The 26,338-nt window shown below is 36.1% G+C and overlaps 1 non-coding gene and 22 pseudogenes across 1 annotated transcript; all 23 read left to right on the forward strand.

Annotated features, from left to right (window-relative positions):
- The first annotated feature begins 115 nt into the window (after window positions 1–115).
- LOC145650076 (5S ribosomal RNA) lies at window positions 116–234 on the forward strand (annotated as a pseudogene).
- A 352-nt stretch (window positions 235–586) lies between these two features.
- On the forward strand, window positions 587–705 carry LOC145645845 (5S ribosomal RNA; annotated as a pseudogene).
- Window positions 706–1,811: 1,106 nt separating this feature from the next.
- Window positions 1,812–1,930, forward strand: LOC145648017 (5S ribosomal RNA; annotated as a pseudogene).
- A 352-nt stretch (window positions 1,931–2,282) lies between these two features.
- LOC145650577 (5S ribosomal RNA) lies at window positions 2,283–2,401 on the forward strand (annotated as a pseudogene).
- Window positions 2,402–3,067: 666 nt separating this feature from the next.
- LOC145650340 (5S ribosomal RNA) lies at window positions 3,068–3,186 on the forward strand (annotated as a pseudogene).
- A 352-nt stretch (window positions 3,187–3,538) lies between these two features.
- LOC145649462 (5S ribosomal RNA) lies at window positions 3,539–3,657 on the forward strand (annotated as a pseudogene).
- A 1,230-nt stretch (window positions 3,658–4,887) lies between these two features.
- LOC145649463 (5S ribosomal RNA) lies at window positions 4,888–5,006 on the forward strand (annotated as a pseudogene).
- A 2,108-nt stretch (window positions 5,007–7,114) lies between these two features.
- LOC145649464 (5S ribosomal RNA) lies at window positions 7,115–7,233 on the forward strand (annotated as a pseudogene).
- A 666-nt stretch (window positions 7,234–7,899) lies between these two features.
- LOC145650341 (5S ribosomal RNA) lies at window positions 7,900–8,018 on the forward strand (annotated as a pseudogene).
- Window positions 8,019–8,370: 352 nt separating this feature from the next.
- On the forward strand, window positions 8,371–8,489 carry LOC145649465 (5S ribosomal RNA; annotated as a pseudogene).
- Window positions 8,490–9,719: 1,230 nt separating this feature from the next.
- On the forward strand, window positions 9,720–9,838 carry LOC145649466 (5S ribosomal RNA; annotated as a pseudogene).
- Window positions 9,839–11,946: 2,108 nt separating this feature from the next.
- On the forward strand, window positions 11,947–12,065 carry LOC145649467 (5S ribosomal RNA; annotated as a pseudogene).
- Window positions 12,066–13,293: 1,228 nt separating this feature from the next.
- On the forward strand, window positions 13,294–13,412 carry LOC145647605 (5S ribosomal RNA; annotated as a pseudogene).
- A 791-nt stretch (window positions 13,413–14,203) lies between these two features.
- On the forward strand, window positions 14,204–14,322 carry LOC145649468 (5S ribosomal RNA; annotated as a pseudogene).
- A 1,104-nt stretch (window positions 14,323–15,426) lies between these two features.
- Window positions 15,427–15,545, forward strand: LOC145649001 (5S ribosomal RNA; annotated as a pseudogene).
- A 352-nt stretch (window positions 15,546–15,897) lies between these two features.
- Window positions 15,898–16,016, forward strand: LOC145649209 (5S ribosomal RNA; annotated as a pseudogene).
- A 2,204-nt stretch (window positions 16,017–18,220) lies between these two features.
- Window positions 18,221–18,339, forward strand: LOC145647302 (5S ribosomal RNA; annotated as a pseudogene).
- Window positions 18,340–20,447: 2,108 nt separating this feature from the next.
- Window positions 20,448–20,566, forward strand: LOC145649469 (5S ribosomal RNA; annotated as a pseudogene).
- Window positions 20,567–21,795: 1,229 nt separating this feature from the next.
- LOC145649471 (5S ribosomal RNA) lies at window positions 21,796–21,914 on the forward strand (annotated as a pseudogene).
- Window positions 21,915–22,704: 790 nt separating this feature from the next.
- Window positions 22,705–22,823, forward strand: LOC145646994 (5S ribosomal RNA). Its single transcript, XR_014116255.1, has one exon. It is a non-coding gene; the product is annotated as a 5S ribosomal RNA (ribosomal RNA).
- Window positions 22,824–23,269: 446 nt separating this feature from the next.
- On the forward strand, window positions 23,270–23,388 carry LOC145647606 (5S ribosomal RNA; annotated as a pseudogene).
- A 791-nt stretch (window positions 23,389–24,179) lies between these two features.
- LOC145649472 (5S ribosomal RNA) lies at window positions 24,180–24,298 on the forward strand (annotated as a pseudogene).
- A 1,669-nt stretch (window positions 24,299–25,967) lies between these two features.
- On the forward strand, window positions 25,968–26,086 carry LOC145650373 (5S ribosomal RNA; annotated as a pseudogene).
- Window positions 26,087–26,338: the final 252 nt, after the last annotated feature.

Below are 26,338 nucleotides of genomic sequence, written 5' to 3' on the forward strand. Positions count from 1 at the left end.
AATTACATTCAAGATAACATTCTAGAATGTCAAGTGCAGGGATTAATAAAAAAAATTGTCAGATTGGTCTTTGATCATATTTGCTATGATTAGGCAATTTGAGTAAGCGTATAAGGCTTACAGCCACACCAGCTTGAGAACGCCCAATCTCATCTGACCTTGGAAGCTAAGCAAGTTTGGACCTGGATAGTACTGAGGTGGGACCCTACCTAGGAATACCAGGTGCTTTAAGCTTTTCTTGCATCATTTTAATTTACTTTCAAGCTGACATGCTCAAATGTGAAGTGCAGTGATTAATAAAAAAAACTATCGGTTAGCACCTGGGAATAGCCGATGCTGTAAGTTTTTTTTGCATCACTTTCATTTACTCTCCAACTCACTTGCCTGAATGTGAAGTGCAGTGATTCATCAAAAAACTGTCTGTTAGTGCCTCCGTATACCAGATGTTGTAAGCTTTTATTGCATCATTTAATTTACATTCAAGATAACATTCTAGAATGTCAATTGCAGGGATTAATTAAAAAAATTGTCAGATTGGTCTTTGATCATATTTGCTATGATTAGGCAAATTGAGTAAGTGTTTAAGGCTTACGGCCACACCAGCTTGAGAATGCCCAATCTCCTCTGACCTTGGAAGCTAAGTAAGTTTGGGCCTGGATAGTACTGAGGTGGGACCCTACCTATGTATACAAGGTGCTGTAAGCTTTTCTTGCATCACTTTAATTTACTTTCAAGCTGACATGCTCAAATGTGATGTGCAATGATTAATAAAAAAAACTGTCTGTTAGCACCTGGGAATAGCAGATGCTGTAAGTTTTTTTTGCATCACTTTCATTTACTCTCCAACTCACATGCCTAAATGTGAAGTGCAGTAAATCATCAAAAAACTGTCTGTTAGCACCTTGGACTACGAGATGCTGTAAGCTTCTCTTGCATCACTTTAATTTACTGTCAAGATGACATGCTAAGATGTGAAATGCAGTGATTAATTAAAAAAACTATCTGTTAGCACCTGGGAATAGCAGATGCTGTAAGTTTTTGTTGCATCACTTTACTTTAATCTGCAACTGACAAGCTTGTATGTGAAGTGTACAGATTAAATAGAAATATTTTAGTACCAGGGAATAGCAGGTGCTGTAAGATTGTATTGCATCCCTTTAATTTATGTTCAAGCTATCATGTTCAAATTTGAAGTGCAGTGAATAATTAACTCAAACTATCTGTTAGCACCTGGGAATAGCAGATGCTGTAAGTTTTTTTTGCATCACTTTCATTTACTCTCCAACTCACATGCCTGAATGTGAAGTGCAGTGATTCATCAAAAAACTATATGTTAGCACCTTGGACTACGAGATGCTGTAAGCTTCTCTTGCATCAATTTAATTTACTGTCAAGATGACATGCTAGGATGTGAAATGCAGTGATTAATTAAAAAAACTATCTGTTAGCACCTGGGAATAGCAGATGCTGTAAGTTTTTGTTGCATCACTTTACTTTAATCTGCAACTGACAAGCTTGTATGTGAAGTGTACAGATTAAATAGAAATATTTTAGTACCAGGGAATAGCAGGTGCTGTAAGATTGTATTGCATCCCTTTAATTTATGTTCAAGCTATCATGTTCAAATTTGAAGTGCAGTGAATAATTAGTGCCTCCGTATACCAGCTCCGTATTGTAAGCTTTTATTGCATCATTTAATTACATTCAAGATAACATTCTAGAATGTCAAGTGCAGGGATTAATAAAAAAAATTGTCAGATTGGTCTTTGATCATATTTGCTATGATTAGGCAATTTGAGTAAGCGTATAAGGCTTACGGCCACACCAGCTTGAGAACGCCCAATCTCATCTGACCTTGGAAGCTAAGCAAGTTTGGGCCTGGATAGTAGTGAGGTGGGACCCTACCTAGGAATACCAGGTGCTGTAAGCTTTTCTTGCATCACTTTAATTTACTTTCAAGCTGACATGATCAAATGTGAAGTGCAGTGATTAATAAAAAAAACTATCTGTTAGCACCTGGGAATAGCCGATGCTCTAAGTTTTTTTTGCATCACTTTCATTTACTCTCCAACTCACATGCCTGAATGTGAAGTGCAGTGATTCATCAAAAAACTGTCTGTTAGTGCCTCCGTATACCAGATGTTGTAAGCTTTTATTGCATCATTTAATTTACATTCAAGATAACATTCTAGAATGTCAATTGCAGGGATTAATAAAAAAAATTGTCAGATTGGTCTTTGATCATATTTGCTATGATTAGGCAATTTGAGTAAGTGTTTAAGGCTTACAGCCATACCAGCTTGAGAATGCCCAATCTCCTCTGACCTTGGAAGCTAAGCAAGTTTGGGCCTGGATAGTACTGAGGTGGGACCCTACCTATGTATACCAGGTGCTGTAAGCTTTTCTTGCATCACTTTAATTTACTTTCAAGCTGACATGCTCAAATGTGAAGTGCAATGATTAATAAAAAAAACTATCTGTTAGCACCTGGGAATAGCCGATGCTGTAAGTTTTTTTTGCATCACTTTCATTTACTCTCCAACTCACATGCCTGAATGTGAAGTGCAGTGATTCATCAAAAACTATCTGTTAGCACCTTGGACTACGAGATGCTGTAAGCTTCTCTTGAATCACTTTAATTTACTGTCAAGATGACATGCTAGGATGTGAAATGCAGTGATTAATTAAAAAAACTATCTGTTAGCACCTGGGAATAGCAGATGCTGTAAGTTTTTGTTGCATCACTTTACTTTAATCTGCAACTGACAAGCTTGTATGTGAAGTGTACAGATTAAATAGAAATATTTTAGTACCAGGGAATAGCAGGTGCTGTAAGATTGTATTGCATCCCTTTAATTTATGTTCAAGCTATCATGTTCAAATTTGAAGTGCAGTGAATAATTAGTGCCTCCGTATACCAGCTCCGTATTGTAAGCCTTTATTGCATCATTTAATTACATTCAAGATAACATTCTAGAATGTCAAGTGCAGGGATTAATAAAAAAAATTGTCAGATTGGTCTTTGATCATATTTGCTATGATTAGGAAATTTGAGTAAGCGCATAAGGCTTACGGCCACACCAGCTTGAGAACGCCCAATCTCATCTGACCTTGGAAGCTAAGCAAGTTTGGTCCTGGATAGTACTGAGGTGGGACCCTACCTAGGGACACCAGGTGCTGTAAGCTTTTCTTGCATCACTTTAATTTACTTTCAAGCTGACATGCTCAAATGTGAAGTGCAGTGATTAATAAAAAAAACTATCTGTTAGCACCTGGGAATAGCCGATGCTGTGAGTTTTTTTTGCATCACTTTCATTTACTCTCCAACTCACATGCCTGAATGTGAAGTGCAGTGATTCATCAAAAAACTGTCTGTTAGTGCCTCCGTATACCAGATGTTGTAAGCTTTTATTGAATCATTTAATTTACATTCAAGATAACATTCTAGAATGTCAATTGCAGGGATTAATAAAAAAAATTGTCAGATTGGTCTTTGATCATATTTGCTATGATTAGGCAATTTGAGTAAGTGTTTAAGGCTTACGGCCATACCAGCTTGAGAATGCCCAATCTCATCTGACCTTGGAAGCTAAGCAAGTTTGGGCCTGGATAGTACTGAGGTGGGACCCTACCTATGTATACCAGGTGCTGTAAGCTTTTCTTGCATCATTTTAATTTACTTTCAAGCTGACATGCTCAAATGTGAAGTGCAATGATTAATAAAAAAAACTATCTGTTAGCACCTGGGAATAGCCGATGCTATAAGTTTTTTTTGCATCACTTTCATTTACTCTCCAACTCACATGCCTGAATGTGAAGTGCAGTGATTTATCAAAAAACTATATGTTAGCACCTTGGACTACGAGATGCTGTAATCTTCTCTTGCATCACTTTAATTTACTGTCAAGATGACATGCTAGGATGTGAAATGCAGTGATTAATTAAAAAAACTATCTGTTAGCACCTGGGAATAGCAGATGCTGTAAGTTTTTGTTGCATCACTTTACTTTAATCTGCAACTGACAAGCTTGTATGTGAAGTGTACAGATTAAATAGAAATATTTTAGTACCAGGGAATAGCAGGTGCTGTAAGATTGTATTGCATCCCTTTAATTTATGTTCAAGCTATCATGTTCAAATTTGAAGTGCAGTGAATAATTAACTCAAACTATCTGTTAGCACCTGGGAATAGCAGATGCTGAAAATTTTTTTTGCATCACTTTCATTTACTCTCCAACTCACATGCCTGAATGTGAAGTGCAGTGATTCATCAAAAAACTATATGTTAGCACCTTGGACTACGAGATGCTGTAAGCTTCTCTTGCATCACTTTAATTTACTGTCAAGATGACATGCTAGGATGTGAAATGCAGTGATTAATTAAAAAAACTATCTGTTAGCACCTGGGAATAGCAGATGCTGTAAGTTTTTGTTGCATCACTTTACTTTAATCTGCAACTGACAAGCTTGTATGTGCAGTGTACAGATTAAATAGAAATATTTTAGTACCAGGGAATAGCAGGTGCTGTAAGATTGTATTGCATCCCTTTAATTTATGTTCAAGCTATCATGTTCAAATTTGAAGTGCAGTGAATAATTAACTCAAACTATCTGTTAGCACCTGGGAATAGCAGATGCTGTAAGTTTTTTTTGCATCACTTTCATTTACTCTCCAACTCACATGCCTGAATGTGAAGTGCAGTGATTCATCAAAAAACTGTCTGTTAGTGCCTCCGTATACCAGATGTTGTAAGCTTTTATTGCATCATTTAATTTACATTCAAGATAACATTCTAGAATGTCAATTGCAGGGATTAATAAAAAAAATTGTCAGATTGGTCTTTGATCATATTTGCTATGATTAGGCAATTTGAGTAAGTGTTTAAGGCTTACGGCCATACCAGCTTGAGAATGCCCAATCTCATCTGACCTTGGAAGCTAAGCAAGTTTGGGCCTGGATAGTACTGAGGTGGGACCCTACCTATGTATACCAGGTGCTGTAAGCTTTTCTTGCATCATTTTAATTTACTTTCAAGCTGACATGCTCAAATATGAAGTGCAATTATTAATAAAAAAAACTATCTGTTAGCACCTGGGAATAGCCGATGCTGTAAGTTTTTTTTGCATCGCTTTCATTTACTCTCCAACTCACATGCCTGAATGTGAAGTGCAGTGATTCATCAAAAAACTATCGGTTAGCACCTTGGACTACGAGATGCTGTAAGCTTCTCTTGCATCACTTTAATTTACTGTCAAGATGAAATGCTAAGATGTGAAATGCAGTGATTAATTAAAAAAACTATCTGTTAGCACCTGGGAATAGCAGATGCTGTAAGTTTTTGTTGCATCACTTTACTTTAATCTGCAACTGACAAGCTTGTATGTGAAGTGTACAGATTAAATAGAAATATTTTAGTACCAGGGAATAGCAGGTGCTGTAAGATTGTATTGCATCCCTTTAATTTATGTTCAAGCTATCATGTTCAAATTTGAAGTGCAGTGAATAATTAACTCAAACTATCTGTTAGCACCTGGGAATAGCAGATGCTGTAAGTTTTTTTTGCATCACTTTCATTTACTCTCCAACTCACATGCCTGAATGTGAAGTGCAGTGATTCATCAAAAAACTATATGTTAGCACCTTGGACTACGAGATGCTGTAAGCTTCTCTTGCATCACTTTAATTTACTGTCAAGATGACATGCTAGGATGTGAAATGCAGTGATTAATTAAAAAAACTATCTGTTAGCACCTGGGAATAGCAGATGCTGTAAGTTTTTGTTGCATCACTTTACTTTAATCTGCAACTGACAAGCTTGTATGTGAAGTGTACAGATTAAATAGAAATATTTTAGTACCAGGGAATAGCAGGTGCTGTAAGATTGTATTGCATCCCTTTAATTTATGTTCAAGCTATCATGTTCAAATTTGAAGTGCAGTGAATAATTAACTCAAACTATCTGTTAGCACCTGGGAATAGCAGATGCTGTAAGTTTTTTTTGCATCACTTTCATTTACTCTCCAACTCACATGCCTGAATGTGAAGTGCAGTGATTCATCAAAAAACTATATGTTAGCACCTTGGACTACGAGATGCTGTAAGCTTCTCTTGCATCACTTTAATTTACTGTCAAGATGACATGCTAGGATGTGAAATGCAGTGATTAATTAAAAAAACTATCTGTTAGCACCTGGGAATAGCAGATGCTGTAAGTTTTTGTTGCATCACTTTACTTTAATCTGCAACTGACAAGCTTGTATGTGAAGTGTACAGATTAAATAGAAATATTTTAGTACCAGGGAATAGCAGGTGCTGTAAGATTGTATTGCATCCCTTTAATTTATGTTCAAGCTATCATGTTCAAATTTGAAGTGCAGTGAATAATTAACTCAAACTATCTGTTAGCACCTGGGAATAGCAGATGCTGAAAATTTTTTTTGCATCACTTTCATTTACTCTCCAACTCACATGCCTGAATGTGAAGTGCAGTGATTCATCAAAAAACTATATGTTAGCACCTTGGACTACGAGATGCTGTAAGCTTCTCTTGAATCACTTTAATTTACTGTCAAGATGACATGCTAGGATGTGAAATGCAGTGATTAATTTAAAAAACTATCTGTTAGCACCTGGGAATAGCAGATGCTGTAAGTTTTTGTTGCATCACTTTACTTTAATCTGCAACTGACAAGCTTGTATGTGCAGTGTACAGATTAAATAGAAATATTTTAGTACCAGGGAATAGCAGGTGCTGTAAGATTGTATTGCATCCCTTTAATTTATGTTCAAGCTATCATGTTCAAATTTGAAGTGCAGTGAATAATTAACTCAAACTATCTGTTAGCACCTGGGAATAGCAGATGCTGTAAGTTTTTTTTGCATCACTTCCATTTACTCTCCAACTCACATGCCTGAATGTGAAGTGCAGTGATTCATCAAAAAACTGTCTGTTAGTGCCTCCGTATACCAGATGTTGTAAGCTTTTATTGCATCATTTAATTTACATTCAAGATAACATTCTAGAATGTCAATTGCAGGGATTAATAAAAAAAATTGTCAGATTGGTCTTTGATCATATTTGCTATGATTAGGCAATTTGAGTAAATGTTTAAGGCTTACGGCCATACCAGCTTGAGAATGCCCAATCTCATCTGACCTTGGAAGCTAAGCAAGTTTGGGCCTGGATAGTACTGAGGTGGGACCCTACCTATGTATACCAGGTGCTGTAAGCTTTTCTTGCATCGTTTTAATTTACTTTCAAGCTGACATGCTCAAATGTGAAGTGCAATGATTAATAAAAAAAACTATCTGTTAGCACCTGGGAATAGCCGATGCTGTAAGTTTTTTTTGCATCACTTTCATTTACTCTCCAACTCACATGCCTGAATGTGAAGTGCAGTGATTCATCAAAAACTATCTGTTAGCACCTTGGACTACGAGATGCTGTAAGCTTCTCTTGAATCACTTTAATTTACTGTCAAGATGACATGCTAGGATGTGAAATGCAGTGATTAATTAAAAAAACTATCTGTTAGCACCTGGGAATAGCAGATGCTGTAAGTTTTTGTTGCATCACTTTACTTTAATCTGCAACTGACAAGCTTGTATGTGAAGTGTACAGATTAAATAGAAATATTTTAGTACCAGGGAATAGCAGGTGCTGTAAGATTGTATTGCATCCCTTTAATTTATGTTCAAGCTATCATGTTCAAATTTGAAGTGCAGTGAATAATTAGTGCCTCCGTATACCAGCTCCGTATTGTAAGCCTTTATTGCATCATTTAATTACATTCAAGATAACATTCTAGAATGTCAAGTGCAGGGATTAATAAAAAAAATTGTCAGATTGGTCTTTGATCATATTTGCTATGATTAGGCAATTTGAGTAAGCGTATAAGGCTTACGGCCACACCAGCTTGAGAACGCCCAATCTCATCTGACCTTGGAAGCTAAGCAAGTTTGGTCCTGGATAGTACTGAGGTGGGACCCTACCTAGGGACACCAGGTGCTGTAAGCTTTTCTTGCATCACTTTAATTTACTTTCAAGCTGACATGCTCAAATGTGAAGTGCAGTGATTAATAAAAAAAACTATCTGTTAGCACCTGGGAATAGCCGATGCTGTGAGTTTTTTTTGCATCACTTTCATTTACTCTCCAACTCACATGCCTGAATGTGAAGTGCAGTGATTCATCAAAAAACTGTCTGTTAGTGCCTCCGTATACCAGATGTTGTAAGCTTTTATTGAATCATTTAATTTACATTCAAGATAACATTCTAGAATGTCAATTGCAGGGATTAATAAAAAAAATTGTCAGATTGGTCTTTGATCATATTTGCTATGATTAGGCAATTTGAGTAAGTGTTTAAGGCTTACGGCCATACCAGCTTGAGAATGCCCAATCTCATCTGACCTTGGAAGCTAAGCAAGTTTGGGCCTGGATAGTACTGAGGTGGGACCCTACCTATGTATACCAGGTGCTGTAAGCTTTTCTTGCATCATTTTAATTTACTTTCAAGCTGACATGCTCAAATGTGAAGTGCAATGATTAATAAAAAAAACTATCTGTTAGCACCTGGGAATAGCCGATGCTATAAGTTTTTTTTGCATCACTTTCATTTACTCTCCAACTCACATGCCTGAATGTGAAGTGCAGTGATTTATCAAAAAACTATATGTTAGCACCTTGGACTACGAGATGCTGTAATCTTCTCTTGCATCACTTTAATTTACTGTCAAGATGACATGCTAGGATGTGAAATGCAGTGATTAATTAAAAAAACTATCTGTTAGCACCTGGGAATAGCAGATGCTGTAAGTTTTTGTTGCATCACTTTACTTTAATCTGCAACTGACAAGCTTGTATGTGAAGTGTACAGATTAAATAGAAATATTTTAGTACCAGGGAATAGCAGGTGCTGTAAGATTGTATTGCATCCCTTTAATTTATGTTCAAGCTATCATGTTCAAATTTGAAGTGCAGTGAATAATTAACTCAAACTATCTGTTAGCACCTGGGAATAGCAGATGCTGAAAATTTTTTTTGCATCACTTTCATTTACTCTCCAACTCACATGCCTGAATGTGAAGTGCAGTGATTCATCAAAAAACTATATGTTAGCACCTTGGACTACGAGATGCTGTAAGCTTCTCTTGCATCACTTTAATTTACTGTCAAGATGACATGCTAGGATGTGAAATGCAGTGATTAATTAAAAAAACTATCTGTTAGCACCTGGGAATAGCAGATGCTGTAAGTTTTTGTTGCATCACTTTACTTTAATCTGCAACTGACAAGCTTGTATGTGCAGTGTACAGATTAAATAGAAATATTTTAGTACCAGGGAATAGCAGGTGCTGTAAGATTGTATTGCATCCCTTTAATTTATGTTCAAGCTATCATGTTCAAATTTGAAGTGCAGTGAATAATTAACTCAAACTATCTGTTAGCACCTGGGAATAGCAGATGCTGTAAGTTTTTTTTGCATCACTTTCATTTACTCTCCAACTCACATGCCTGAATGTGAAGTGCAGTGATTCATCAAAAAACTGTCTGTTAGTGCCTCCGTATACCAGATGTTGTAAGCTTTTATTGCATCATTTAATTTACATTCAAGATAACATTCTAGAATGTCAATTGCAGGGATTAATAAAAAAAATTGTCAGATTGGTCTTTGATCATATTTGCTATGATTAGGCAATTTGAGTAAGTGTTTAAGGCTTACGGCCATACCAGCTTGAGAATGCCCAATCTCATCTGACCTTGGAAGCTAAGCAAGTTTGGGCCTGGATAGTACTGAGGTGGGACCCTACCTATGTATACCAGGTGCTGTAAGCTTTTCTTGCATCATTTTAATTTACTTTCAAGCTGACATGCTCAAATATGAAGTGCAATTATTAATAAAAAAAACTATCTGTTAGCACCTGGGAATAGCCGATGCTGTAAGTTTTTTTTGCATCACTTTCATTTACTCTCCAACTCACATGCCTGAATGTGAAGTGCAGTGATTCATCAAAAAACTATCGGTTAGCACCTTGGACTACGAGATGCTGTAAGCTTCTCTTGCATCACTTTAATTTACTGTCAAGATGAAATGCTAAGATGTGAAATGCAGTGATTAATTAAAAAAACTATCTGTTAGCACCTGGGAATAGCAGATGCTGTAAGTTTTTGTTGCATCACTTTACTTTAATCTGCAACTGACAAGCTTGTATGTGAAGTGTACAGATTAAATAGAAATATTTTAGTACCAGGGAATAGCAGGTGCTGTAAGATTGTATTGCATCCCTTTAATTTATGTTCAAGCTATCATGTTCAAATTTGAAGTGCAGTGAATAATTAACTCAAACTATCTGTTAGCACCTGGGAATAGCAGATGCTGTAAGTTTTTTTTGCATCACTTTCATTTACTCTCCAACTCACATGCCTGAATGTGAAGTGCAGTGATTCATCAAAAAACTATATGTTAGCACCTTGGACTACGAGATGCTGTAAGCTTCTCTTGCATCACTTTAATTTACTGTCAAGATGACATGCTAGGATGTGAAATGCAGTGATTAATTAAAAAAACTATCTGTTAGCACCTGGGAATAGCAGATGCTGTAAGTTTTTGTTGCATCACTTTACTTTAATCTGCAACTGACAAGCTTGTATGTGAAGTGTACAGATTAAATAGAAATATTTTAGTACCAGGGAATAGCAGGTGCTGTAAGATTGTATTGCATCCCTTTAATTTATGTTCAAGCTATCATGTTCAAATTTGAAGTGCAGTGAATAATTAACTCAAACTATCTGTTAGCACCTGGGAATAGCAGATGCTGTAAGTTTTTTTTGCATCACTTTCATTTACTCTCCAACTCACATGCCTGAATGTGAAGTGCAGTGATTCATCAAAAAACTATATGTTAGCACCTTGGACTACGAGATGCTGTAAGCTTCTCTTGCATCACTTTAATTTACTGTCAAGATGACATGCTAGGATGTGAAATGCAGTGATTAATTAAAAAAACTATCTGTTAGCACCTGGGAATAGCAGATGCTGTAAGTTTTTGTTGCATCACTTTACTTTAATCTGCAACTGACAAGCTTGTATGTGAAGTGTACAGATTAAATAGAAATATTTTAGTACCAGGGAATAGCAGGTGCTGTAAGATTGTATTGCATCCCTTTAATTTATGTTCAAGCTATCATGTTCAAATTTGAAGTGCAGTGAATAATTAACTCAAACTATCTGTTAGCACCTGGGAATAGCAGATGCTGAAAATTTTTTTTGCATCACTTTCATTTACTCTCCAACTCACATGCCTGAATGTGAAGTGCAGTGATTCATCAAAAAACTATATGTTAGCACCTTGGACTACGAGATGCTGTAAGCTTCTCTTGAATCACTTTAATTTACTGTCAAGATGACATGCTAGGATGTGAAATGCAGTGATTAATTTAAAAAACTATCTGTTAGCACCTGGGAATAGCAGATGCTGTAAGTTTTTGTTGCATCACTTTACTTTAATCTGCAACTGACAAGCTTGTATGTGCAGTGTACAGATTAAATAGAAATATTTTAGTACCAGGGAATAGCAGGTGCTGTAAGATTGTATTGCATCCCTTTAATTTATGTTCAAGCTATCATGTTCAAATTTGAAGTGCAGTGAATAATTAACTCAAACTATCTGTTAGCACCTGGGAATAGCAGATGCTGTAAGTTTTTTTTGCATCACTTCCATTTACTCTCCAACTCACATGCCTGAATGTGAAGTGCAGTGATTCATCAAAAAACTGTCTGTTAGTGCCTCCGTATACCAGATGTTGTAAGCTTTTATTGCATCATTTAATTTACATTCAAGATAACATTCTAGAATGTCAATTGCAGGGATTAATAAAAAAAATTGTCAGATTGGTCTTTGATCATATTTGCTATGATTAGGCAATTTGAGTAAATGTTTAAGGCTTACGGCCATACCAGCTTGAGAATGCCCAATCTCATCTGACCTTGGAAGCTAAGCAAGTTTGGGCCTGGATAGTACTGAGGTGGGACCCTACCTATGTATACCAGGTGCTGTAAGCTTTTCTTGCATCGTTTTAATTTACTTTCAAGCTGACATGCTCAAATGTGAAGTGCAATGATTAATAAAAAAAACTATCTGTTAGCACCTGGGAATAGCCGATGCTGTAAGTTTTTTTTGCATCACTTTCATTTACTCTCCAACTCACATGCCTGAATGTGAAGTGCAGTGATTCATCAAAAACTATCTGTTAGCACCTTGGACTACGAGATGCTGTAAGCTTCTCTTGAATCACTTTAATTTACTGTCAAGATGACATGCTAGGATGTGAAATGCAGTGATTAATTAAAAAAACTATCTGTTAGCACCTGGGAATAGCAGATGCTGTAAGTTTTTGTTGCATCACTTTACTTTAATCTGCAACTGACAAGCTTGTATGTGAAGTGTACAGATTAAATAGAAATATTTTAGTACCAGGGAATAGCAGGTGCTGTAAGATTGTATTGCATCCCTTTAATTTATGTTCAAGCTATCATGTTCAAATTTGAAGTGCAGTGAATAATTAACTCAAACTATCTGTTAGCACCTGGGAATAGCAGATGCTGAAAATTTTTTTTGCATCACTTTCATTTACTCTCCAACTCACATGCCTGAATGTGAAGTGCAGTGATTCATCAAAAAACTATATGTTAGCACCTTGGACTACGAGATGCTGTAAGCTTCTCTTGCATCACTTTAATTTACTGTCAAGATGACATGCTAGGATGTGAAATGCAGTGATTAATTAAAAAAACTATCTGTTAGCACCTGGGAATAGCAGATGCTGTAAGTTTTTGTTGCATCACTTTACTTTAATCTGCAACTGACAAGCTTGTATGTGAAGTGTACAGATTAAATAGAAATATTTTAGTACCAGGGAATAGCAGGTGCTGTAAGATTGTATTGCATCCCTTTAATTTATGTTCAAGCTATCATGTTCAAATTTGAAGTGCAGTGAATAATTAACTCAAACTATCTGTTAGCACCTGGGAATAGCAGATGCTGTAAGTTTTTTTTGCATCACTTCCATTTACTCTCCAACTCACATGCCTGAATGTGAAGTGCAGTGATTCATCAAAAAACTGTCTGTTAGTGCCTCCGTATACCAGATGTTGTAAGCTTTTATTGCATCATTTAATTACATTCAAGATAACATTCTAGAATGTCAAGTGCAGGGATTAATAAAAAAAATTGTCAGATTGGTCTTTGATGATATTTGCTATGATTAGGCAATTTGAGTAAGAGTATAAGGCTTACGGCCACACCAGCTTGAGAACGCCCAATCTCATCTGACCTTGGAAGCTAAGCAAGTTTGGGCCTGTATAGTACTGAGGTGGGACCCTACCTAGGAATACCAGGTGCTGTAAGCTTTTCTTGCATCACTTTAATTTACTTTCAAGCTGACATGCTCAAATGTGAAGTGCAGTGATTAATAAAAAAAACTATCTGTTAGCACCTGGGAATACCCGATGCTGTAAGTTTTTTTTGCATCACTTTCATTTACTCTCCAACTCACATGCATGAATGTGAAGTGCAGTGATTCATCAAAAAACTATCTGTTAGCACCTTGGACTACGAGATGCTGTAAGCTTCTCTTGCATCACTTTAATTTACTGTCAAGATGACATGCTAAGATGTGAAATGCAGTGATTAATTAAAAAAACTATCTGTTAGCACCTGGGAATAGCAGATGCTGTAAGTTTTTGTTGCATCACTTTACTTTAATCTGCAACTGACAAGCTTGTATGTGAAGTGTACAGATTAAATAGAAATATTTTAGTACCAGGGAATAGCAGGTGCTGTAAGACTGCATTGCATCCCTTTAATTTATGTTCAAGCTATCATGTTCAAATTTGAAGTGCAGTGAATAATTAACTCAAACTATCTGTTAGCACCTGGGAATAGCAGATGCTGTAAGTTTTTTTTGCATCACTTTCATTTACTCTCCAACTCACATGCCTGAATGTGAAGTGCAGTGATTCATCAAAAAACTGTCTGTTAGTGCCTCCGTATACCAGATGTTGTAAGCTTTTATTGAATCATTTAATTTACATTCAAGATAACATTCTAGAATGTCAATTGCAGGGATTAATAAAAAAAATTGTCAGATTGGTCTTTGATCATATTTGCTATGATTAGGCAATTTGAGTAAGTGTTTAAGGCTTACGGCCATACCAGCTTGAGAATGCCCAATCTCATCTGACCTTGGAAGCTAAGCAAGTTTGGGCCTGGATAGTACTGAGGTGGGACCCTACCTATGTATACCAGGTGCTGTAAGCTTTTCTTGCATCATTTTAATTTACTTTCAAGCTGACATGCTCAAATGTGAAGTGCAATGATTAATAAAAAAAACTATCTGTTAGCACCTGGGAATAGCCGATGCTATAAGTTTTTTTTGCATCACTTTCATTTACTCTCCAACTCACATGCCTGAATGTGAAGTGCAGTGATTCATCAAAAACTATCTGTTAGCACCTTGGACTACGAGATGCTGTAAGCTTCTCTTGAATCACTTTAATTTACTGTCAAGATGACATGCTAGGATGTGAAATGCAGTGATTAATTAAAAAAACTATCTGTTAGCACCTGGGAATAGCAGATGCTGTAAGTTTTTGTTGCATCACTTTACTTTAATCTGCAACTGACAAGCTTGTATGTGAAGTGTACAGATTAAATAGAAATATTTTAGTACCAGGGAATAGCAGGTGCTGTAAGATTGTATTGCATCCCTTTAATTTATGTTCAAGCTATCATGTTCAAATTTGAAGTGCAGTGAATAATTAACTCAAACTATCTGTTAGCACCTGGGAATAGCAGATGCTGAAAATTTTTTTTGCATCACTTTCATTTACTCTCCAACTCACATGCCTGAATGTGAAGTGCAGTGATTCATCAAAAAACTATATGTTAGCACCTTGGACTACGAGATGCTGTAAGCTTCTCTTGCATCACTTTAATTTACTGTCAAGATGACATGCTAGGATGTGAAATGCAGTGATTAATTAAAAAAACTATCTGTTAGCACCTGGGAATAGCAGATGCTGTAAGTTTTTGTTGCATCACTTTACTTTAATCTGCAACTGACAAGCTTGTATGTGAAGTGTACAGATTAAATAGAAATATTTTAGTACCAGGGAATAGCAGGTGCTGTAAGATTGTTTGCATCCCTTTAATTTATGTTCAAGCTATCATGTTCAAATTTGAAGTGCAGTGAATAATTAGTGCCTCCGTATACCAACTCCGTATTGTAAGCTTTTATTGCATCATTTAATTACATTCAAGATAACATTCTAGAATGTCAATTGCAGGGATTAATAAAAAAAATTGTCAGATTGGTCTTTGATCATATTTGCTATGATTAGGCAATTTGAGTAAGCGTATAAGGCTTACGGCCACACCAGCTTGAGAACGCCCAATCTCATCTGACCTTGGAAGCTAAGCAAGTTTGGGCCTGGATAGTACTGAGGTGGGACCCTACCTAGGGACACCAGGTGCTGTAAGCTTTTCTTGCATCACTTTAATTTACTTTCAAGCTGACATGCTCAAATGTGAAGTGCAGTGATTAATAAAAAAAACTATCTGTTAGCACCTGGGAATAGCCGATGCTGTAAGTTTTTTTTGCATCACTTTCATTTACTCTCCAACTCACATGCCTGAATGTGAAGTGCAGTGATTCATCAAAAAACTGTCTGTTAGTGCCTCCGTATACCAGATGTTGTAAGCTTTTATTGCATCATTTAATTTACATTCAAGATAACATTCTAGAATGTCAATTGCAGGGATTAATAAAAAAAATTGTCAGATTGGTCTTTGATCATATTTGCTATGATTAGGCAATTTGAGTAAGTGTTTAAGGCTTACGGCCATACCAGCTTGAGAATGCCCAATCTCATCTGACCTTGGAAACTAAGCAAGTTTGGGCCTGGATAGTACTGAGGTGGGACCCTACCTATGTATACCAGGTGCTGTAAGCTTTTCTTGCATCATTTTAATTTACTTTCAAGCTGACATGCTCAAATGTGAAGTGCAATGATTAATAAAAAAAACTATCTGTTAGCACCTGGGAATAGCAGATGCTGTAAGTTTTTGTTGCATCACTTTACTTTAACCTGCAACTGACAAGCTTGTATGTGAAGTGTACAGATTAAATAGAAATATTTTAGTACCAGGGAATAGCAGGTGCTGTAAGATTGTATTGCATCCCTTTAATTTATGTTCAAGCTATCATGTTCAAATTTGAAGTGCAGTGAATAATTAACTTAAACTATCTGTTAGCACCTGGGAATAGCAGATGCTGTAAGTTTTTTTTGCATCACTTTCATTTACTCTCCAACTCACATGCCTGAATGTGAAGTGCAGTGATTCATCAAAAAACTATATGTTAGCACCTTGGACTACGAGATGCTGTAAGCTTCTCTTGCATCACTTTAATTTACTGTCAAGATGACATGCTAGGATGTGAAATGCAGTGATTAATTAAAAAAACTATCTGTTAGCACCTGGGAATAGCAGATGCTGTAAGTTTTTGTTGCATCACTTTACTTTAATCTGCAACTGACAAGCTTGTATGTGAAGTGTACAGATTAAATAGAAATATTTTAGTACCAGGGAATAGCAGGTGCTGTAAGATTGTATTGCATCCCTTTAATTTATGTTCAAGCTATCATGTTCAAATTTGAAGTGCAGTGAATAATTAACTCAAACTATCTGTTAGCACCTGGGAATAGCAGATGCTGTAAATTTTTTTTTGCATCACTTTCATTTACTCTCCAACTCACATGCCTGAATGTGAAGTGCAGTGATTCATCAAAAAACTATATGTTAGCACCTTGGATTACGAGATGCTGTAAGCTTCTCTTGCGTCACTTTAATTTACTGTCAAGATGACATGCTAGGATGTGAAATGCAGTGATTAATTAAAAAAACTATCTGTTAGCACCTGGGAATAGCAGATGCTGTAAGTTTTTGTTGCATCACTTTACTTTAATCTGCAACTGACAAGCTTGTATGTGAAGTGTACAGATTAAATAGAAATATTTTAGTACCAGGGAATAGCAGGTGCTGTAAGATTGTATTGCATCCCTTTAATTTATGTTCAAGCTATCATGTTCAAATTTGAAGTGCAGTGAATAATTAACTTAAACTATCTGATAGCACCTGGGAATAGCAGATGCTGTAAGTTTTTTTTGCATCACTTTCATTTACTCTCCAACTCACATGCCTGAATGTGAAGTGCAGTGATTCATCAAAAAACTATATGTTAGCACCTTGGACTACGAGATGCTGTAAGCTTCTCTTGCATCACTTTAATTTACTGTCAAGATGACATGCTAGGATGTGAAATGCAGTGATTAATTAAAAAAACTATCTGTTAGCACCTGGGAATAGCAGATGCTGTAAGTTTTTGTTGCATCACTTTACTTTAATCTGCAACTGACAAGCTTGTATGTGAAGTGTACAGATTAAATAGAAATATTTTAGTACCAGGGAATAGCAGGTGATGTAAGATTGTATTGCATCCCTTTAATTTATGTTCAAGCTATCATGTTCAAATTTGAAGTGCAGTGAATAATTAACTCAAACTATCTGTTAGCACCTGGGAATAGCAGATGCTGTAAATTTTTTTTTGCATCACTTTCATTTACTCTCCAACTCACATGCCTGAATGTGAAGTGCAGTGATTCATCAAAAAACTATATGTTAGCACCTTGGATTACGAGATGCTGTAAGCTTCTCTTGCATCACTTTAATTTACTGTCAAGATGACATGCTAGGATGTGAAATGCAGTGATTAATTAAAAAAACTATCTGTTAGCACCTGGGAATAGCAGATGCTGTAAGTTTTTGTTGCATCACTTTACTTTAATCTGCAACTGACAAGCTTGTATGTGAAGTGTACAGATTAAATAGAAATATTTTAGTACCAGGGAATAGCAGGTGCTGTAAGATTGTATTGCATCCCTTTAATTTATGTTCAAGCTATCATGTTCAAATTTGAAGTGCAGTGAATAATTAGTGCCTCCGTATACCAGCTCCGTATTGTAAGCTTTTATTGCATCATTTAATTACATTCAAGATAACATTCTAGAATGTCAAGTGCAGGGATTAATAAAAAAAATTGTCAGATTGGTCTTTGATCATATTTGCTATGATTAGGCAATTTGAGTAAGCGTATAAGGCTTACGGCCACACCATCTTGAGAACGCCCAATCTCATCTGAGCTTGGAAGCTAAGCAAGTTTGGGCCTGGATAGTACTGAGGTGGGACCCTACCTAGGAATACCAGGTGCTGTAAGCTTTTCTTGCATCACTTTAATTTACTTTCAAGCTGACATGTTCAAATGTGAAGTGCAGTGATTAATAAAAAAAACTATCTGTTAGCACCTGGGAATAGCCGATGCTGTAAGTTTTTTTTGCATCACTTTCATTTACTCTCCAACTCACATGCCTGAATGTGAAGTGCAGTGATTCATCAAAAAACTATCGGTTAGCACCTTGGACTACGAGATGCTGTAAGCTTCTCTTGCATCACTTTAATTTACTGTCAAGATGAAATGCTAAGATGTGAAATGCAGTGATTAATTAAAAAAACTATCTGTTAGCACCTGGGAATAGCAGATGCTGTAAGTTTTTGTTGCATCACTTTACTTTAATCTGCAACTGACAAGCTTGTATGTGAAGTGTACAGATTAAATAGAAATATTTTAGTACCAGGGAATAGCAGGTGCTGTAAGATTGTATTGCATCCCTTTAATTTATGTTCAAGCTATCATGTTCAAATTTGAAGTGCAGTGAATAATTAACTCAAACTATCTGTTAGCACCTGGGAATAGCAGATGCTGTAAGTTTTTTTTGCATCACTTTCATTTACTCTCCAACTCACATGCCTGAATGTGAAGTGCAGTGATTCATCAAAAAACTATATGTTAGCACCTTGGACTACGAGATGCTGTAAGCTTCTCTTGCATCACTTTAATTTACTGTCAAGATGACATGCTAGGATGTGAAATGCAGTGATTAATTAAAAAAACTATCTGTTAGCACCTGGGAATAGCAGATGCTGTAAGTTTTTGTTGCATCACTTTACTTTAATCTGCAACTGACAAGCTTGTATGTGAAGTGTACAGATTAAATAGAAATATTTTAGTACCAGGGAATAGCAGGTGCTGTAAGATTGTATTGCATCCCTTTAATTTATGTTCAAGCTATCATGTTCAAATTTGAAGTGCAGTGAATAATTAACTCAAACTATCTGTTAGCACCTGGGAATAGCAGATGCTGTAAGTTTTTTTTGCATCACTTTCATTTACTCTCCAACTCACATGCCTGAATGTGAAGTGCAGTGATTCATCAAAAAACTATATGTTAGCACCTTGGACTACGAGATGCTGTAAGCTTCTCTTGCATCACTTTAATTTACTGTCAAGATGACATGCTAGGATGTGAAATGCAGTGATTAATTAAAAAAACTATCTGTTAGCACCTGGGAATAGCAGATGCTGTAAGTTTTTGTTGCATCACTTTACTTTAATCTGCAACTGACAAGCTTGTATGTGAAGTGTACAGATTAAATAGAAATATTTTAGTACCAGGGAATAGCAGGTGCTGTAAGATTGTATTGCATCCCTTTAATTTATGTTCAAGCTATCATGTTCAAATTTGAAGTGCAGTGAATAATTAACTCAAACTATCTGTTAGCACCTGGGAATAGCAGATGCTGAAAATTTTTTTTGCATCACTTTCATTTACTCTCCAACTCACATGCCTGAATGTGAAGTGCAGTGATTCATCAAAAAACTATATGTTAGCACCTTGGACTACGAGATGCTGTAAGCTTCTCTTGAATCACTTTAATTTACTGTCAAGATGACATGCTAGGATGTGAAATGCAGTGATTAATTTAAAAAACTATCTGTTAGCACCTGGGAATAGCAGATGCTGTAAGTTTTTGTTGCATCACTTTACTTTAATCTGCAACTGACAAGCTTGTATGTGCAGTGTACAGATTAAATAGAAATATTTTAGTACCAGGGAATAGCAGGTGCTGTAAGATTGTATTGCATCCCTTTAATTTATGTTCAAGCTATCATGTTCAAATTTGAAGTGCAGTGAATAATTAACTCAAACTATCTGTTAGCACCTGGGAATAGCAGATGCTGTAAGTTTTTTTTGCATCACTTCCATTTACTCTCCAACTCACATGCCTGAATGTGAAGTGCAGTGATTCATCAAAAAACTGTCTGTTAGTGCCTCCGTATACCAGATGTTGTAAGCTTTTATTGCATCATTTAATTTACATTCAAGATAACATTCTAGAATGTCAATTGCAGGGATTAATAAAAAAAATTGTCAGATTGGTCTTTGATCATATTTGCTATGATTAGGCAATTTGAGTAAATGTTTAAGGCTTACGGCCATACCAGCTTGAGAATGCCCAATCTCATCTGACCTTGGAAGCTAAGCAAGTTTGGGCCTGGATAGTACTGAGGTGGGACCCTACCTATGTATACCAGGTGCTGTAAGCTTTTCTTGCATCGTTTTAATTTACTTTCAAGCTGACATGCTCAAATGTGAAGTGCAATGATTAATAAAAAAAACTATCTGTTAGCACCTGGGAATAGCCGATGCTGTAAGTTTTTTTTGCATCACTTTCATTTACTCTCCAACTCACATGCCTGAATGTGAAGTGCAGTGATTCATCAAAAACTATCTGTTAGCACCTTGGACTACGAGATGCTGTAAGCTTCTCTTGAATCACTTTAATTTACTGTCAAGATGACATGCTAGGATGTGAAATGCAGTGATTAATTAAAAAAACTATCTGTTAGCACCTGGGAATAGCAGATGCTGTAAGTTTTTGTTGCATCACTTTACTTTAATCTGCAACTGACAAGCTTGTATGTGAAGTGTACAGATTAAATAGAAATATTTTAGTACCAGGGAATAGCAGGTGCTGTAAGATTGTATTGCATCCCTTTAATTTATGTTCAAGCTATCATGTTCAAATTTGAAGTGCAGTGAATAATTAACTCAAACTATCTGTTAGCACCTGGGAATAGCAGATGCTGAAAATTTTTTTTGCATCACTTTCATTTACTCTCCAACTCACATGCCTGAATGTGAAGTGCAGTGATTCATCAAAAAACTATATGTTAGCACCTTGGACTACGAGATGCTGTAAGCTTCTCTTGCATCACTTTAATTTACTGTCAAGATGACATGCTAGGATGTGAAATGCAGTGATTAATTAAAAAAACTATCTGTTAGCACCTGGGAATAGCAGATGCTGTAAGTTTTTGTTGCATCACTTTACTTTAATCTGCAACTGACAAGCTTGTATGTGAAGTGTACAGATTAAATAGAAATATTTTAGTACCAGGGAATAGCAGGTGCTGTAAGATTGTATTGCATCCCTTTAATTTATGTTCAAGCTATCATGTTCAAATTTGAAGTGCAGTGAATAATTAACTCAAACTATCTGTTAGCACCTGGGAATAGCAGATGCTGTAAGTTTTTTTTGCATCACTTCCATTTACTCTCCAACTCACATGCCTGAATGTGAAGTGCAGTGATTCATCAAAAAACTGTCTGTTAGTGCCTCCGTATACCAGATGTTGTAAGCTTTTATTGCATCATTTAATTTACATTCAAGATAACATTCTAGAATGTCAATTGCAGGGATTAATAAAAAAAATTGTCAGATTGGTCTTTGATCATATTTGCTATGATTAGGCAATTTGAGTAAATGTTTAAGGCTTACGGCCATACCAGCTTGAGAATGCCCAATCTCATCTGACCTTGGAAGCTAAGCAAGTTTGGGCCTGGATAGTACTGAGGTGGGACCCTACCTATGTATACCAGGTGCTGTAAGCTTTTCTTGCATCGTTTTAATTTACTTTCAAGCTGACATGCTCAAATGTGAAGTGCAATGATTAATAAAAAAAACTATCTGTTAGCACCTGGGAATAGCCGATGCTGTAAGTTTTTTTTGCATCACTTTCATTTACTCTCCAACTCACATGCCTGAATGTGAAGTGCAGTGATTCATCAAAAACTATCTGTTAGCACCTTGGACTACGAGATGCTGTAAGCTTCTCTTGCATCACTTTAATTTACTGTCAAGATGACATGCTAAGATGTGAAATGCAGTGATTAATTAAAAAAACTATCTGTTAGCACCTGGGAATAGCAGATGCTGTAAGTTTTTGTTGCATCACTTTACTTTAATCTGCAACTGACAAGCTTGTATGTGAAGTGTACAGATTAAATAGAAATATTTTAGTACCAGGGAATAGCAGGTGCTGTAAGATTGCATTGCATCCCTTTAATTTATGTTCAAGCTATCATGTTCAAATTTGAAGTGCAGTGAATAATTAACTCAAACTAGCTGTTAGCACCTGGGAATAGCAGATGCTGTAAGTTTTTTTTGCATCACTTTCATTTACTCTCCAACTCACATGCCTGAATGTGAAGTGCAGTGATTCATCAAAAAACTGTCTGTTAGTGCCTCCGTATACCAGATGTTGTAAGCTTTTATTGCATCATTTAATTTACATTCAAGATAACATTCTAGAATGTCAATTGCAGGGATTAATAAAAAAAATTGTCACATTGGTCTTTGATCATATTTGCTATGATTAGGCAATTTGAGTAAGTGTTTAAGGCTTACGGCCATACCAGCTTGAGAATGCCCAATCTCATCTGACCTTGGAAGCTAAGCAAGTTTGGGCCTGGATAGTACTGAGGTGGGACCCTACCTAGGAATACCAGGTGCTGTAAGCTTTTCTTGCATCACTTTAATTTACTGTCAAGATGACATGCTAGGATGTGAAATGCAGTGATTAATTAAAAAAACTATCTGTTAGCACCTGGGAATAGCAGATGCTGTAAGTTTTTGTTGCATCACTTTACTTTAATCTGCAACTGACCAGCTTGTATGTGAAGTGTACAGATTAAATAGAAATATTTTAGTACCAGGGAATAGCAGGTGCTGTAAGATTGTATTGCATCCCTTTAATTTATGTTCAAGCTATCATGTTCAAATTTGAAGTGCAGTGAATAATTAGTGCCTCCGTATACCAGCTCCGTATTGTAAGCTTTTATTGCATCATTTAATTACATTCAAGATAACATTCTAGAATGTCAAGTGCAGGGATTAATAAAAAAAATTGTCAGATTGGTCTTTGATGATATTTGCTATGATTAGGCAATTTGAGTAAGAGTATAAGGCTTACGGCCACACCAGCTTGAGAACGCCCAATCTCATCTGACCTTGGAAGCTAAGCAAGTTTGGGCCTGTATAGTACTGAGGTGGGACCCTACCTAGGAATACCAGGTGCTGTAAGCTTTTCTTGCATCACTTTAATTTACTTTCAAGCTGACATGCTCAAATGTGAAGTGCAGTGATTAATAAAAAAAACTATCTGTTAGCACCTGGGAATACCCGATGCTGTAAGTTTTTTTTGCATCACTTTCATTTACTCTCCAACTCACATGCATGAATGTGAAGTGCAGTGATTCATCAAAAAACTATCTGTTAGCACCTTGGACTACGAGATGCTGTAAGCTTCTCTTGCATCACTTTAATTTACTGTCAAGATGACATGCTAAGATGTGAAATGCAGTGATTAATTAAAAAAACTATCTGTTAGCACCTGGGAATAGCAGATGCTGTAAGTTTTTGTTGCATCACTTTACTTTAATCTGCAACTGACAAGCTTGTATGTGAAGTGTACAGATTAAATAGAAATATTTTAGTACCAGGGAATAGCAGGTGCTGTAAGACTGCATTGCATCCCTTTAATTTATGTTCAAGCTATCATGTTCAAATTTGAAGTGCAGTGAATAATTAACTCAAACTATCTGTTAGCACCTGGGAATAGCAGATGCTGTAAGTTTTTTTTGCATCACTTTCATTTACTCTCCAACTCACATGCCTGAATGTGAAGTGCAGTGATTCATCAAAAAACTGTCTGTTAGTGCCTCCGTATACCAGATGTTGTAAGCTTTTATTGAATCATTTAATTTACATTCAAGATAACATTCTAGAATGTCAATTGCAGGGATTAATAAAAAAAATTGTCAGATTGGTCTTTGATCATATTTGCTATGATTAGGCAATTTGAGTAAGTGTTTAAGGCTTACGGCCATACCAGCTTGAGAATGCCCAATCTCATCTGACCTTGGAAGCTAAGCAAGTTTGGGCCTGGATAGTACTGAGGTGGGACCCTACCTATGTATACCAGGTGCTGTAAGCTTTTCTTGCATCATTTTAATTTACTTTCAAGCTGACATGCTCAAATGTGAAGTGCAATGATTAATAAAAAAAACTATCTGTTAGCACCTGGGAATAGCCGATGCTATAAGTTTTTTTTGCATCACTTTCATTTACTCTCCAACTCACATGCCTGAATGTGAAGTGCAGTGATTTATCAAAAAACTATATGTTAGCACCTTGGACTACGAGATGCTGTAATCTTCTCTTGCATCACTTTAATTTACTGTCAAGATGACATGCTAGGATGTGAAATGCAGTGATTAATTAAAAAAACTATCTGTTAGCACCTGGGAATAGCAGATGCTGTAAGTTTTTGTTGCATCACTTTACTTTAATCTGCAACTGACAAGCTTGTATGTGAAGTGTACAGATTAAATAGAAATATTTTAGTACCAGGGAATAGCAGGTGCTGTAAGATTGTATTGCATCCCTTTAATTTATGTTCAAGCTATCATGTTCAAATTTGAAGTGCAGTGAATAATTAACTCAAACTATCTGTTAGCACCTGGGAATAGCAGATGCTGAAAATTTTTTTTGCATCACTTTCATTTACTCTCCAACTCACATGCCTGAATGTGAAGTGCAGTGATTCATCAAAAAACTATATGTTAGCACCTTGGACTACGAGATGCTGTAAGCTTCTCTTGCATCACTTTAATTTACTGTCAAGATGACATGCTAGGATGTGAAATGCAGTGATTAATTAAAAAAACTATCTGTTAGCACCTGGGAATAGCAGATGCTGTAAGTTTTTGTTGCATCACTTTACTTTAATCTGCAACTGACAAGCTTGTATGTGCAGTGTACAGATTAAATAGAAATATTTTAGTACCAGGGAATAGCAGGTGCTGTAAGATTGTATTGCATCCCTTTAATTTATGTTCAAGCTATCATGTTCAAATTTGAAGTGCAGTGAATAATTAACTCAAACTATCTGTTAGCACCTGGGAATAGCAGATGCTGTAAGTTTTTGTTGCATCACTTTACTTTAATCTGCAACTGACAAGCTTGTATGTGAAGTGTACAGATTAAATAGAAATATTTTAGTACCAGGGAATAGCAGGTGCTGTAAGATTGTATTGCATCCCTTTAATTTATGTTCAAGCTATCATGTTCAAATTTGAAGTGCAGTGAATAATTAACTCAAACTATCTGTTAGCACCTGGGAATAGCAGATGCTGAAAATTTTTTTTGCATCACTTTCATTTACTCTCCAACTCACATGCCTGAATGTGAAGTGCAGTGATTCATCAAAAAACTATATGTTAGCACCTTGGACTACGAGATGCTGTAAGCTTCTCTTGCATCACTTTAATTTACTGTCAAGATGACATGCTAGGATGTGAAATGCAGTGATTAATTAAAAAAACTATCTGTTAGCACCTGGGAATAGCAGATGCTGTAAGTTTTTGTTGCATCACTTTACTTTAATCTGCAACTGACAAGCTTGTATGTGAAGTGCAGTGATTCATCAAAAAACTGTCTGTTAGTGCCTCCGTATACCAGATGTTGTAAGCTTTTATTGCATCATTTAATTTACATTCAAGATAACATTCTAGAATGTCAATTGCAGGGATTAATAAAAAAAATTGTCAGATTGGTCTTTGATCATATTTGCTATGATTAGGCAATTTGAGTAAGTGTTTAAGGCTTACGGCCATACCAGCTTGAGAATGCCCAATCTCCTCTGACCTTGGAAACTAAGCAAGTTTGGGCCTGGATAGTACTGAGGTGGGACCCTACCTATGTATACCAGGTGCTGTAAGCTTTTCTTGCATCATTTTAATTTACTTTCAAGCTGACATGCTCAAATGTGAAGTGCAATGATTAATAAAAAAAACTATCTGTTAGCACCTGGGAATAGCCGATGCTGTAAGTTTTTTTTGCATCACTTTCATTTACTCTCCAACTCACATGCCTGAATGTGAAGTGCAGTGATTCATCAAAAACTATCTGTTAGCACCTTGGACTACGAGATGCTGTAAGCTTCTCTTGAATCACTTTAATTTACTGTCAAGAT

This window comes from Electrophorus electricus, chromosome 13 (assembly GCF_041902795.1).
Source record: "Electrophorus electricus isolate QZ-2024a chromosome 13, ASM4190279v1, whole genome shotgun sequence".
Lineage (NCBI taxonomy): Eukaryota > Metazoa > Chordata > Actinopteri > Gymnotiformes > Gymnotidae > Electrophorus > Electrophorus electricus.